We start from the raw sequence: 13,335 nt of genomic DNA, 5'->3' as shown, positions 1-13,335 counted from the left end.
TTTATTTTGCACCAATGATAAGATTAATTGAAATTTAACTCTTCGATAGACTAAATGTAAGAGATGATATTGTTAAATGATTTTTAATAATTAATTGGAATAATGAGGACAACAATCCAGCCCTTATATAAATATATACATGTAAGTACATATAATTAAAAACGTCTGACATATGATGTGTTTTATACATAATACAAAATAAGACTTTCACATAAATTATTAATTGTATAAAGAATAAGTTTTTGTTGCATTCGCTGAGTAAAAATGTTCCCTCTAATATTTCTTTTTTACGATCTGTGTACTAAGTACTAGTAACTGTACGTGAGATTTTACCATGACATGATCCTGCAATATGTTTTACAGTTATGAATGCAAGAACAAGAACTTTGGATTCAAATCTTAACAAGGCAAAGTAATAATAAATTAAAATAAAACCAAACTTTTCCAAATTATCTATAATCCTTTCATACAACAATATTTGCCATAAACGCATTATAAATAAGCTTGTAATATTCATAGTTTCTGATAAACTAATTAAATTTAGAATAATCGATAACTCATGCAAAACTTTCAAGCTACATGAATTAAACAAATAAGAAAAAGTGGGTTTAAATACTTCCAAAAATATTTGAGAAACACGTCAATATTGAAAGATAATGGATAACTTATTTTTTCTACCAACACACAATTAACCTAACCTCCCATGAGGTGCAAAGGTCTGGTATAAAAATTATCTGTCTTTCTGTTGTATTAGTATATATGGTGTTCTAAATGCAAAAGAAATTATATGTTGTTTAATGAAAGGAATAATTTATAAAAATGAATACTTTAGGATATAAACTTGAAAACTTTATAACTTTAACGCACTCATTTTTTTCCCTTTCTAATTTCATTACATTATTTAGGGAAAAAAATGATTTAATGCTTTTATATTTACATAAATTATTTACAGCATTCATACAATCTCATAAAAATCATTCACTCCCTCAAACTGCCTAACATTCAAACATTCACTCAAAGTGGGTAAAGTGGGAAAAATGAAGAAATTGTGAAAGCCTCAATTAAACACTATCCTGATTGGAGAATAATGCCTAATCAAAAATATTTTCAAGCCGATAAATGTAAACTTATTCAAACGGCAAACTTCATAGAACACCCTCACACCCATCTAAATACTAGGGCATGAAAAACCAGAATAAAGAACAATCAAAATTCAATTCTAAAAGTCACGTGACCAGTCCAGAATGACCACTTTAGTTTATATAAAGAATTATAAACAGTAACACAGCTACAGGTAAATCCTAAAGAAGGATAACTTGTGCTTTACCTGTCAGACTTAATAATGAAATACATGGAGATAACGAACAGTATTCAAGCTCAAAAGTCCATTATACAATACAAAATAGGAGCAGAGCAAACACGGACCTCCAAACATCAGAGGTGGGATCAGGTGCCATGGAGGAGTGAGCATCCCCTGCCGACCGGTCACACCCGCCGTGTGCTCCTTGTCATGATCGGAAAATAACGGAGAAATCCGTCGACAATTCAGTGTGTAAATAATGCCTAACAAATGATAAAATAACAAAACACATACCTTTACAGTTTGAATGAAATAAATCTTTATTAACATATTTCAATTTAAACTTAAATATATTAAGTCAAAAACATTACTGAAAATATTTTTTTAAAAACATATCTTAATTAATTTAATCCTTGATAAATGAAAAAATGACGTAGGGTAGTACCAGAAATTTTTATTTCTGAACAAAGGAGAAAACAACTGAATAAAAAAAGTTGGGCAAATTAACGTAATTTGTAAAGAAATATATGTAATATTTTGATCGGACAGGATGAACCTTAATACATACGAGTATTTAACGTGCCTAGTCACGCCCTCTGACATTTTACAATCTCTCTATATGCAGACCACCCATCTTCGCTAGCCAAGGGTTTCTGATACGCTACTCTCCTCATAAGTTATGAGGAGAGTAGCGTATCAGAAACCTTTGGCTAGCGAAGATGCAGACCACCTTTCTCGTTGTTTTCTTATCCTCTCGGTTCCCCACGCACGGTTTTGCTGTTTATTCCTTTTCATAACATAGGTAGGCTTATTATTTCACACTTTTTATTATGTCAGAGGCACATATATTTTCAAATAATTTGTTCTTGATGATTTTCCACATGATATCAAACAATATAATATGAAATGCTTAAAAATTACATGCTAATATATATACATGTATTTATTAAAATTGAAATTGTGTGCTTGAGCTCTAAAACCTTGCTCATTTTTTAAATGCAAATCTTTTAAAAACTGAAAGCTGTAATATAAAAGGTAAAGATAACGAACAGTGATTGATCTAAAACAAAAAATCCACAAACGATAAAATATGTGTAGAGGGCATAAAACACGGAGCTCTGGAAATTCCAGAGGTGGGATCAGGTGCCTAGGAGGAGTAAGCACCCCCTGTTGACCAGTCACACCCGCCATGAGCCCTATATGTATTGATCAGGTAGACGGAACTATCCGTAGTCAATTCAGCACAAAAACAAAGGCATAACTTTTGTGTGAAAAAAGTCAGCCAAATACGAGTAAATCAGAAAAATATCTAAATATGAAACAGATATGGCAGAATCTATGGTGTCTTTTATATCAAGTTCACTGGGATATCTCGAGTCGACATACGAATGAAATTAACTACTGTTAGTTGATAAAACATCGTCGATATATCTGAATGTCGAATTAAAGGCCACAGCTAGTTTTATCCTCTTCTCATGTAGTTTTTGAATAAAAATTCTGTTTCATAGGAATATATAAACAGGTCAGGCAATACAGGAGCACAATTAGTGCCCATCGAAATTATTGTCAGAGAGGAACTCCATCATCCTTTTACTATCAACTTCAGAGTAGTTATTTATATAATCAGGGTGGTTTTTAACGAAGTAATTTTGCTGATGACCAATCAGTAGGATTCCTGTAAAAGGTTTCCTTTATTGTGAAAAAACATAGATCCACGCCTTGACCGATGTATCAGTATTTCCTACCCATTGATGGTATAAGGTCCCGTGGTCTGCTTAGAGAATCAGTTGCAGTTTGATACTGGCACTCTGACCACCGTTTACACGAGGCACCTCTGTTTAGAAGACCCACCACCAACCAGCGATCCCTCCTCTTTTATCATGTTAAATGTATCGCATGCAGTTTTTGGACCATTTGGTTGAGGTACCATCTATTTGCTAACTTTTTCTTATGATGTTGTGTTCTTGTTTAATCATTACCTTTTTCAGTTTTTTTTTTTTTGGTGGTGGTGGTGGGGGGGGGGGGGGGGGTCAGACGACAATCTTATATTTTACGAAAGTACAATCGGAAGTTGTGAGTCCTATCCCCTCCATATAAGTTACTACCGTCATTTTAATTAATGGCCTCATTCATCTCCATGAAAGTCTTTTATTTGATTTATACAAATTAAATTAGCCCCCCAAAAAATCAAAAACAACTGCTGTGAGCGTGCTTAGCATTAGAAGACATACATTTTATCATTAATGTGTTATTTGCAAAATATATTACAGATACAGCTCAACTGCCAAGTATCCTTTAAGAAAAAGGAGTATTTGCAGAAACATATGCGGACCAAACATCCCAATGTTTCTTCGAAATCATCCAAGGAAGCAGCGGAAAGTGAAGATATTGACTTGGATGTAGATCCAGAAGTTCAGATTGGTGCAGACGGAATCGAGACCGTAGAGAAGGAAACGGGGATGGACCATCTTCTGTCAATAGTGAAGAGCTAATCACGGGTCGAACTGTCCATAAGCGAACAGCTCCAAGTCCAGCCTTGGCTTCCAAGTTACCTGTCATGATAAAGGGTTGCTACAGAGGAAGAGTGTAGATGTAGGTGTCCAGACACTTTATACCATACTGACCCAGCAACATGTGGATCAGGGATTCAGACAGAAGGATACCATCGATGGGTGCAAGAAGTGACTGTAACTAAGTTCAATGAAAACGGACAGAGAATCAAGCGCATTTGGGAAATTAAGTGAAGAACTTTTTGTTATGGAAATGGAGACTAGTCAACAAAGAACGTTTGTAAACATTTTGTACGATATCATGTTCCCTAGTTTATGTATATAGTGCTGATGCATGTAAATTCTTAATCGCCAGGTAGGTGATAAGGACCCATCATTCATCATGTATATTCTTCATGTTTAATCAGTCATACATTAAAAATATGTCTATTTTTCATTTTGTCATGCGAGGACGCATGATACTCCGAGGCGTGTGTAATGTGACGATCTGACTAGTGTGCATTTAATAACGGGTTTTATCATTAGAGGTATGATGGAAGCCGAGGCTAGTCCGGATGTTGCTAGGGTATATAAGAGTGCATCCGAGGTGAAATTGTCATTCTGCGTTTGGCTGTGGAAGAAGCAGGTACGGTGATTGTAAGAAGTTATAAGAAGTAATGAGAAGTATTATTTTTACTTTAACTGCCCAGTATTGTATTGTTTTCACTAGCTTGTTTAAAGGTGCTTGGACACAGATTTGAAGTCAATATTTTCTCAAATTTTCTGTATGATTTCATGACTTATATGTTGCTATTGCATTTCATACTAAAATGTAATAATAATCTTATTTCATCATTAATTTGGTGAGGGTTACAAGAACTTGGGGCTATGTAGCTAAGTGTTTGTACAAGGGAAGTTTCCAGATTATTTTTTTACAGATGAAAAATTTATCAAAATATTATTTAAAACTGCAATTTCCAATAAAAGGAAAGCAAAATATTCATACTGGTATTTATTTTGTGTGTTAGTAAAAAGATGATACAGATATGAACAAAGTCTCGTACAACAATTGAGCACAGTTTTGTTTATTTACAGATATAGATGAATGTTTCCGTATTACTCATCGATGTTACTCCAATCAACAGTGTGTAAATTCCCCTGGAGGGTACAATTGTCAGTGTGAGAAAGGATACAGGTCTACAGGCATTGGTCAGCCTTGTCTAGGTTAGTGATAACTAAACATGATAACTAGTTAACTAGATAACTAGTTAGTTATAAGACTAGTAAACTTATCCATCTGATCACTAAATTCCCCTGGAGGGTACACATGTCAGTGGAACAAAGGGTACAGATCTACAGGAATTGGCCAGCCTTGTCTAGGTTACTGATAACTAATAATGATAACTAGTTAGTAATAAGTTAACTTATCCATCTGATCAGTGATAGGTTAACTCGGTGGACAATCTTGTTTAGATCATAGATAATTTAACTTAATGAACAAAAATGTAATCTTAGTGATAGACTAATTCAATGGATAACTTTGCTTAGATCAGTAATATGTTTCCTCAATGTACAACCTTGCATATCTAGTAAAAAGACAGAGTCCGTCATCAGCAGATCAACCAAGGTTAGTTTATTTTCTCAGAATGTCTATAAAAACTTCAGAATGAAAAGATAAGAGAAATTTATAATTTCTTATAGTAAATAGTAGGAAACAAAATAACAAAAATTAATACTTCAGCCCAAGAAAATAAGAAATAAAGTACCTGATAAATGACCAAAAGAGGGAGAGAGGGAATGCTTGGTCCTAAGTCCAACAAAGAAAGGCCATAAATCAGAGAATCCGCTTTGTATAAGGTTTGGAACAAAAGAATTTAAATAACAAAGGAAAGGGGACTATAGAAAGTGTTGAACACAGTTAGAAAACAAACTGATCAGACTTCAGATTCCCTCAAATAAGCTTATATTACTACACTAATAAGATCAGTGATATGTTAACTCAGTTAATAGCATCTGTGAAAGCTTAGCTCTGGTCAGTAGTTATCCCTATTAGTTCAGCAATAGGTTAACTTGGTTTATACATGTTGTTACCTTGCAATTGCCAAGATCAGTGAAATATTAACTCAATAAATGAGCAACCCTGTCTAGGTTAGTTAAAGGATAACTCTCTACTTCACTTTTCCACAAATGGACACTTCTTTTTCCTGAAAATGCCCTGCTCTTCTGCAACAAACATGCTACTTTTCCGAATTTCCTTTTTTTAAAAGGTATCTCTTCCATTAGGGAATACCAATTGCCCATTACTTACCACAAGGATATGAAAGTAGGGTTTTCACCAGATAAATTCTTTAAAATGTATTAAAAAAGACATAAAAAGACTAAGCAGTAGTTGCCTTTACTTTGAGATAGCACCAACTTTACCTAATAAATGGTAGTTCGTATCTTGGAGATATAGTAGAAAGACATCATAAATTATATTAAGATGTGCAGAATTTAAAAAAAACAATATGTGTTTTTGAAACACTGATGCCCCCATATGGCAACTTATAGCAAAGGTTAAACTTTCTCAAATGCAAATCAAATATGTTGGTTCCCAAAGTAAGGTCTTGTCTCGAGGAATATACCTGTGAAATATGAAAGCCTTAGCAGCAACCATTGAATATATATGGAAAAGGTTAAAAAAAAATCAAAGCAGGTCAAACATCAAGGTCAAGATCAAATGGTCAAAATTAATGGTGTCCAAGGAAATGCCTTCTCACAAGAAATACATATGTGAAATATAAAAGCCGTAGCACCAATCGCTCAAGGAATAGACATGTTAAATAGGAAAGCCCTAGCACAAACCATTCAAAAGTTATAGCCAAGGTTAAAGTTCTCCAAAAGTAGATCAAACTCCAAGGTCAGCGGGTCAAAGTTGTTGGTATCCAAAGGAAGATCTTGTCCCAAGGATTACATATGTGAAGTATGAAAGCCCTAGCACCAACCGCCCAAATGTTATGGCCAAGGTTAAAGTTTTTCGCAATTAGTTCAAACTCCAAGGTCAAGTTCAATGGATTACAACTGTTGGTATCCAAAGGAAGGTCTTGTCGCGCGAATTACACATGTGAAGTATGAAAGCCCTAGCACCAACTGTTCAAAAGTTATGGGTTATGTTAAAGTTTTTTACGGACAAGCAGACAAACAGACAGACAGGCGAACAGGGCTATACCCCCGAATCTTCGATACGGGGGCATAAAATTACAGAACAGAGGTTTAAGATACAGGTGTCTGTATTCATTTGAAATCATAGAAAAGACAAATATAGATAAATATATGTAACTGATGTATTGAAATAAATTTTGTGTTATGCCGTACAACTGGCAAAAAGCGGAACTGGTCATACATTACCAATATATATGTACGTATAAGGTAACCAAATAGCATCAGTTTATAAAGAAATGATGTAGGGAATACTATTCCACCGAAAGGGAACTTAGCCTGCACAGTATCGCTTTTTATCAGGCCTCACAGAATATTGCTGCCTTTTTTGAACGTGACATATGTAAATAATCAAATGAACTTAACTGGGTCGACCTTCGAAAGATCTAATTAACTTATATTTTATGTTTCATTCTATATCATGGAGTTAGATGGATTGTTGTAAATTTATCATAATCAGTTAAAGCATATCCTCATCCCCTGGCAGAGAAATCCCTCATAAAAACTTGAATTTGATATCAAACGGCCCTTCTAATCGATAACACTTGCGTAACATACTATAAAGTATTACATGATTTTTCTGCATATAACATATTTAATTTATATTTGCAAATCATCGTGAAATTATAATTTGTATCACCACAAAGAGTTAAGACCACAAAAAGTCTACGATATTTGTGAAATTTATTCACCGTTGACCTATAAGTGTGGCTGTAGAGGGGTAAAACAGAAAAAAAAATAGCACATTGATAAATCTAATACGAACATAAATTATCTTAGCTGCTAAGATAAGGAGAGTAGAGGGTAGGATCGGAGAGTACCAATAACATTTCTGGAAAATCATGTGCTTAGAACATCAGTTATTTCTGCTGAGTGTGTTGTATCCCCACCCCACCCTCTCCCGACAACCTCACCTTTATGCAAGATGCTGTGAATTTAAGAAATGGAAAAATGGTCCGTGCTTCCTCTGCTCCAAAATTTGTATTGTTATTTCATTAAAAAGTCATTCATGACTATAGCTTTTCATTCAAGTTTCAACTACATTTTTTTCTGCCCTGTTGAACGAGTTTTAAGTATTGCAGGAAAAGTCCTGCCTGTTCTTCGATTGATAAAACTGCAAATATGATGATGATGATGAAATGCAACTATGACATGTAATGTATAAATAGTCCCTTTTATTAGCAAAACAATTGTAATTTGATTCATTACTTTTCAAAACCTTGTCACATCAATTTATTTGTCGGTAGTTGTCTTGGTTTAAAAGATTTCAATAGTTTGTTTCCGTTTAAAAAATTGTTCGTACTTGGAACATTGACTTTTACACTTATTAACTCATACTGCAACTAGAATAATATCTCTTCCAGAAATGTAAAAAAAATAAGTTTACTCTCTGTCTTGTCTTTTAGCTACATCTAATTACAAATGGACACAGCCAGAAGTCTTTTCTCGAGGTTTGTTACAAATTTCACATGGAACTCCTAATTTTTCAAGATCATCTATGTTCCTGATTTAAATCCATTTGAATTCAAATACATAACAGTCCTCATGTTTTGAGTAGGCAGATATAAACAAAATTGTTAAAAAGTACTCACTGTGAACAGTCACCTGAATTGTTGGACAGGTAAACATACCCCCCCCCCTCCCCCCAGTATGATGCAATAAATATTCGTGCAAAATGGCGGCGTGCTTACATTCGCGACGAAAAGTTCTCTGCTTTAGCTAAAATAAAAGTTGGTTAAAAATAGCTATCGAATTTCATTTCCTATTTTTAACATACTAAAGTCATGTGACATCGAAAGGTCATGTGATTTTGTTGTCGTCTGCTGTATTTCCTGAAATCTACAAGTCTAAACGAGAATGGGTAGAAAGTGGAAGAAATTATAATGATGTTAAAAAAGCTGTGTGGAGACTCTTAGAACAAGGAAAGTCCATTCAGAAGGTATCAGAATTATTAGGAATTCCTTGTACTACTGTTTCGAGTGTGAAAAAAACGTATTGAGCAGCGTGGTTCGGTGGAAAACAACAGAACTAGACGAAGTAATCGGCCTCCGAAAGTAACAGCTCGTGATTACCGCCGATTACCGTAGAAAGGTTGGTGAAACCAGATAAAGTTACAGTTTGTTAGATATTACGAACAAATTTAAGGTGGTATGGGATACCAAACGAAACTTCTCCTACATATTTATGTACCCAAATTAGAAGGATTTGAAATACCCCCACCTTTCAGTATATTAAAGTGTAATTTTAATAATTTTTTTTATTATTTTAATGAGAAATACAAAAATGATTTTTTCCTTGCATAATTCTTTTTTCATAAGCTTAATATTATAGGCAGGCGTTTGCTAATATAAAGTGTATATAAAAACAAAAATGACAAGAAATATGTCTTAGTATTTTTTTAATTTTCAACAAAAAATAAGCGTAAAAAACTGGGAAAACTTTATTTCTTGAAAACAGACGGATAACATTTCATGAAAGTCTACAATAAGAATGTATCTTAATATGTTAGCAAAGTGAAATAAACAAATTGAAAATATATGTATAAATGGAAAATATAAAATGCATTTAAAATTTTTTGAATTAAAAGATCCGAGCGGAAGAGTTGTCCTTCTTTATTTTCCAAGGGTTGAAAAAACCTGGGTGCTATTTTAGAAATGATGAGCATTTTTTCCCAACCATAAAAAAATCGCACTTTGTAGTTTTCAACTTTGAGCGGTTTTGAAAACAATGCATGGACAATCGCTTTCCAGGACGTGTCTTGTTCAGAGCAATTGCATTCATCTGAACGTTTTGGGACTATATACAACAGCTAGCTGATTTGTGACCAAACAGTTACTTCTTGAATTAAATAACAAAAAAGTCCAGCTGTGGTTAACGTGATAATTGATTGGTGATAATTCAGCACAATGTGAAGTAATCACACTTATCCATGCCTCACCGCACACAAGGTGCTGTACAGTTACTCAAACAATTGAAATACAGCTTTTGCTTAAAAGTGTTCAAAAGCAGCAATGTTGAAACTACCTTTTACAGGGGTTTGCTTTTTTAAATGTCCGTTGTACAATTATAAGTAAATTTATATACTTGCGATTTTTTTTGTCTGTTTTTACTTAAAATGCCGACTTGTGAGAACTTGCATTGAAATAGGCTTCAGAGTGTTCTTTTCAACGGTGTAACTACAAATTTTGACCCGATAATAAGCACTCATGCAAATCAAAACAATACTTCAAACGGAAATACGTCATAACGTGGAGGTATCCCATACTACCTTAACGAAAATGTTAATAATCACGTTGCTAAACGCACAGTACAACTCCTCTTCACAAACATGGGTACTTTAGACGTGTGTCTAGGAAAAAAAGTTGTTGTAAAAGAGGGTAACCGGAAAAAAAATTGTCATGGTGCAGAGACGATTAACAGTTGATAATTACTGGAGTAAAGTGATTTTTTCTGATGAGTCTAAAATTATGATTGGACATTCCCGTGTATGTGTGTGGCGCAAAAGGGACGAGGTATGGAGGCCTGATCTAATGACACCACGACAGGGTAAGCCATATTATGAAGTGATGGTCTTGGGATGTGTAACATGGGACGGTGTGGGAACTATAACATCTCTAAATGGCAATATTAATGCTGAGAAGTACCAGGAGATCCTGTATGAGAACTTGAGCCAGTTATAGTCCGTCATTTCCCTACCGAAAATTACATATTTCAGCAGAGCAATGCTCCGGTGCATCGGGCTAGAAGTACTCAACAGCTCTTTCACAGAAATAATATTACTACCAAGAGTTGGCTAGCACAGAGCCCAGATCTTAACGTTATTGAAAACCTGTGGCTGCCTCTACCGATCGATTCCTTGCAGATTACTCAGTGTAATTAGATTGAAAGGACATTTGACAAAGTATTAGGTAAGTTTAAATTGTTTTATTAATTTTGAAAACATCTTATATACGTTTTTAAACTGACCTACTTTCGTCGCAAATGTGAACACGCCGCCATTTTGTACGAATATTTATTGCATCATACTGTACATAGGCCTGTACAAAATTGAACAATCAGGATTAAATAATCATTATCTTAGTTAAAATAACAAGAAACACACTAGAGCTGTGATGAAATATTTAAAAAACAAAGAGTTTTGTTTCTCATGTAAAATATTCTTTATTGTGTAAAACGATTGTTTACAAATAAAGGGTCAAACCTTCTTTTAAGGGGAGATAAGAATGTGTGAAAATTTAATGGTATTTTGCAAAAATCTTCTCAAGAACAACTGGGCCAGAATATTTTAAATAGTTTAAAATTATGTGAAACTTCATTACTTAGTGTAGATTCAACTTTGTCCAAATCATAACCTTCAGGGGTAACGTGGGGCCACATTAGGGGATCAAAGTTTTGAAAACATGGGAATTTACAGTAAAACACACTTATAATTAAGTGCCTGGGACGGACAATTTTGCTTCGTTATAAGTGTAATTGCTCCATTAAGTTTACAATATATTTTAAAGTCATGGGGAATGAAATTAGCTTCGCTGTAAGCGTCATTTCATTATAAGCGTGTTTGCTATAAACGTGCTTTACTGTAAAAGAAATCTTCAAAAATCTTCTTCTCAAGAACCACTGGGCAAGAAAAGTTGAATCTTATGTGAAAGTTTCATTACATAAATTTGTAGAAACAAATTTGTTCTGCTTTCAGAACTCTACTCCTTTTGCAGTTTTGATTCGACCAGTAGAATATACTTGTCTACATACGGTTTTTGTCAGTTTTCTTCTTCAATCAAATGTTGTCCTAGGCGTAACTTGACAACCCTTTGACAATAAGACTTCAAACTTTAATCATGGGGAGGTGGTATGGAGGTGGGGTTGAGGCTACCAAGTTTTTTTTTTATCAAGCTCCTTTGACATTAGGATTTCAAACTTGTAACATAGAACGAAGGCATTAACACAAGATGCACTGCACCAAAATTTTAACCTTGACTCCTTTCTTCATTCAAGGTCAAATTGAGAAAACATCTTCAAACCATAACTTAAGAACCCTTTGACATTAAAATTTTAATCTTGGAACATGGAGATGCAGGTGGTATGGAGAAAAGGTGCATGCCAAAAATTTATAAAGTCAAGGTCAATCTTTTACATGAAAATATAATTGAAGGCAGAATCTGAGAACCCTTTCACATTACAAATTTGGAACATGGATGGAAGACAACACAAAATTTGCTGAATCATTTTTTTTACCTTGACCCTTTCTTCGTTTAAGGTCAAATTAAGAGAGACGACAACCAGACCATAATTCATAAAATCTTTGACATTAAGATTTTAAACGTCATTTCTCGACCCCCATTTGACCCCCCAGAGTTCTGGAAATCAGTAGGGTCTTTTTGTATAGTAAACATCATTGTTTGCCCCCATTTGACCCCCAGGGTGAAAATGAAAATTCCGAAACCTTATTGCACATCTACAGGACACCATCAACCATCTTCTAAAAGATGATTAGGTTACTACATAAAATGTAGGAGTTCTCGGTACCAGTAGATCTCTTCACAAAAAATCTTACGATTAATTTTCATCGTAAGAGAAATCTTACGATGTTATTCCTTTTCACAAAAATTCTTACGAGATTCTTTTGTGAAATTTGTAACATTACGAAAGCTCTACCCTCTCGTAAGTATCTTAGAGCTGCTTTTAATTAAAAAATATCACAGATAAACGTTTAATAGAAGTTTTTTTACGCATCCTATAATGGCATTTGATATTATTTCACAATTATTGTCGAAAAATTAAATGAAATAGACTGCAAAATATTTACGATGGCAGTTACTCTTAAGATTTTAGTATGACCTACTTTTACGTCAGACTTGTGATGGTGACGTCAGATTTCAAACTTCCTTGCTTCACAATCCATTACACCCGATTTTTGTTGTGCTTAGTGCTTGTTTCATTTACAAGTGTTGAAAACTTCGCTTCATTTTTATTATCATCAACTTTTTTAAGGATTATAAAGCATATTGAGATCGTTGCAAGGGAAGAAGTTTGTCGTAAGTAAAATCATAAGTTCAATCTGCTACGAATGCGTTCGTAAAAAGCACTTAAAATTTGTCGTAAGAGATTCTAAATTTAAAATCTTACGCAAAAACTTTAGATTTTTTTTTTGAACAGGGCTACAGGCTTTTGTGGAAAATACATCATTTTTTGACTCCCGTTTTGCCCCCAGGGTTAAATTGAAAATTCCAAAACCTTATTGCACATCTACAGGACATCTCCTATCATTTTCGAAAAGATTGATTGACTTCTGCTTAAAATGTAGTAGTGGTTAGATTAAGAAGAAAGTGTGACAGACGGACGGACGGACCA

This window comes from Saccostrea echinata, unplaced genomic scaffold, assembly GCF_033153115.1.
Source record: "Saccostrea echinata isolate AGI-Se365-2 ecotype Australia unplaced genomic scaffold, CSIRO_AGI_Sech_v1 ptg000056l, whole genome shotgun sequence".
In the NCBI taxonomy this organism is placed as follows: Eukaryota; Metazoa; Mollusca; class Bivalvia; order Ostreida; family Ostreidae; genus Saccostrea; species Saccostrea echinata.
The sequence above is the reverse complement of the archived record's forward strand: the minus strand, read 5'-3'. Positions refer to the sequence as shown.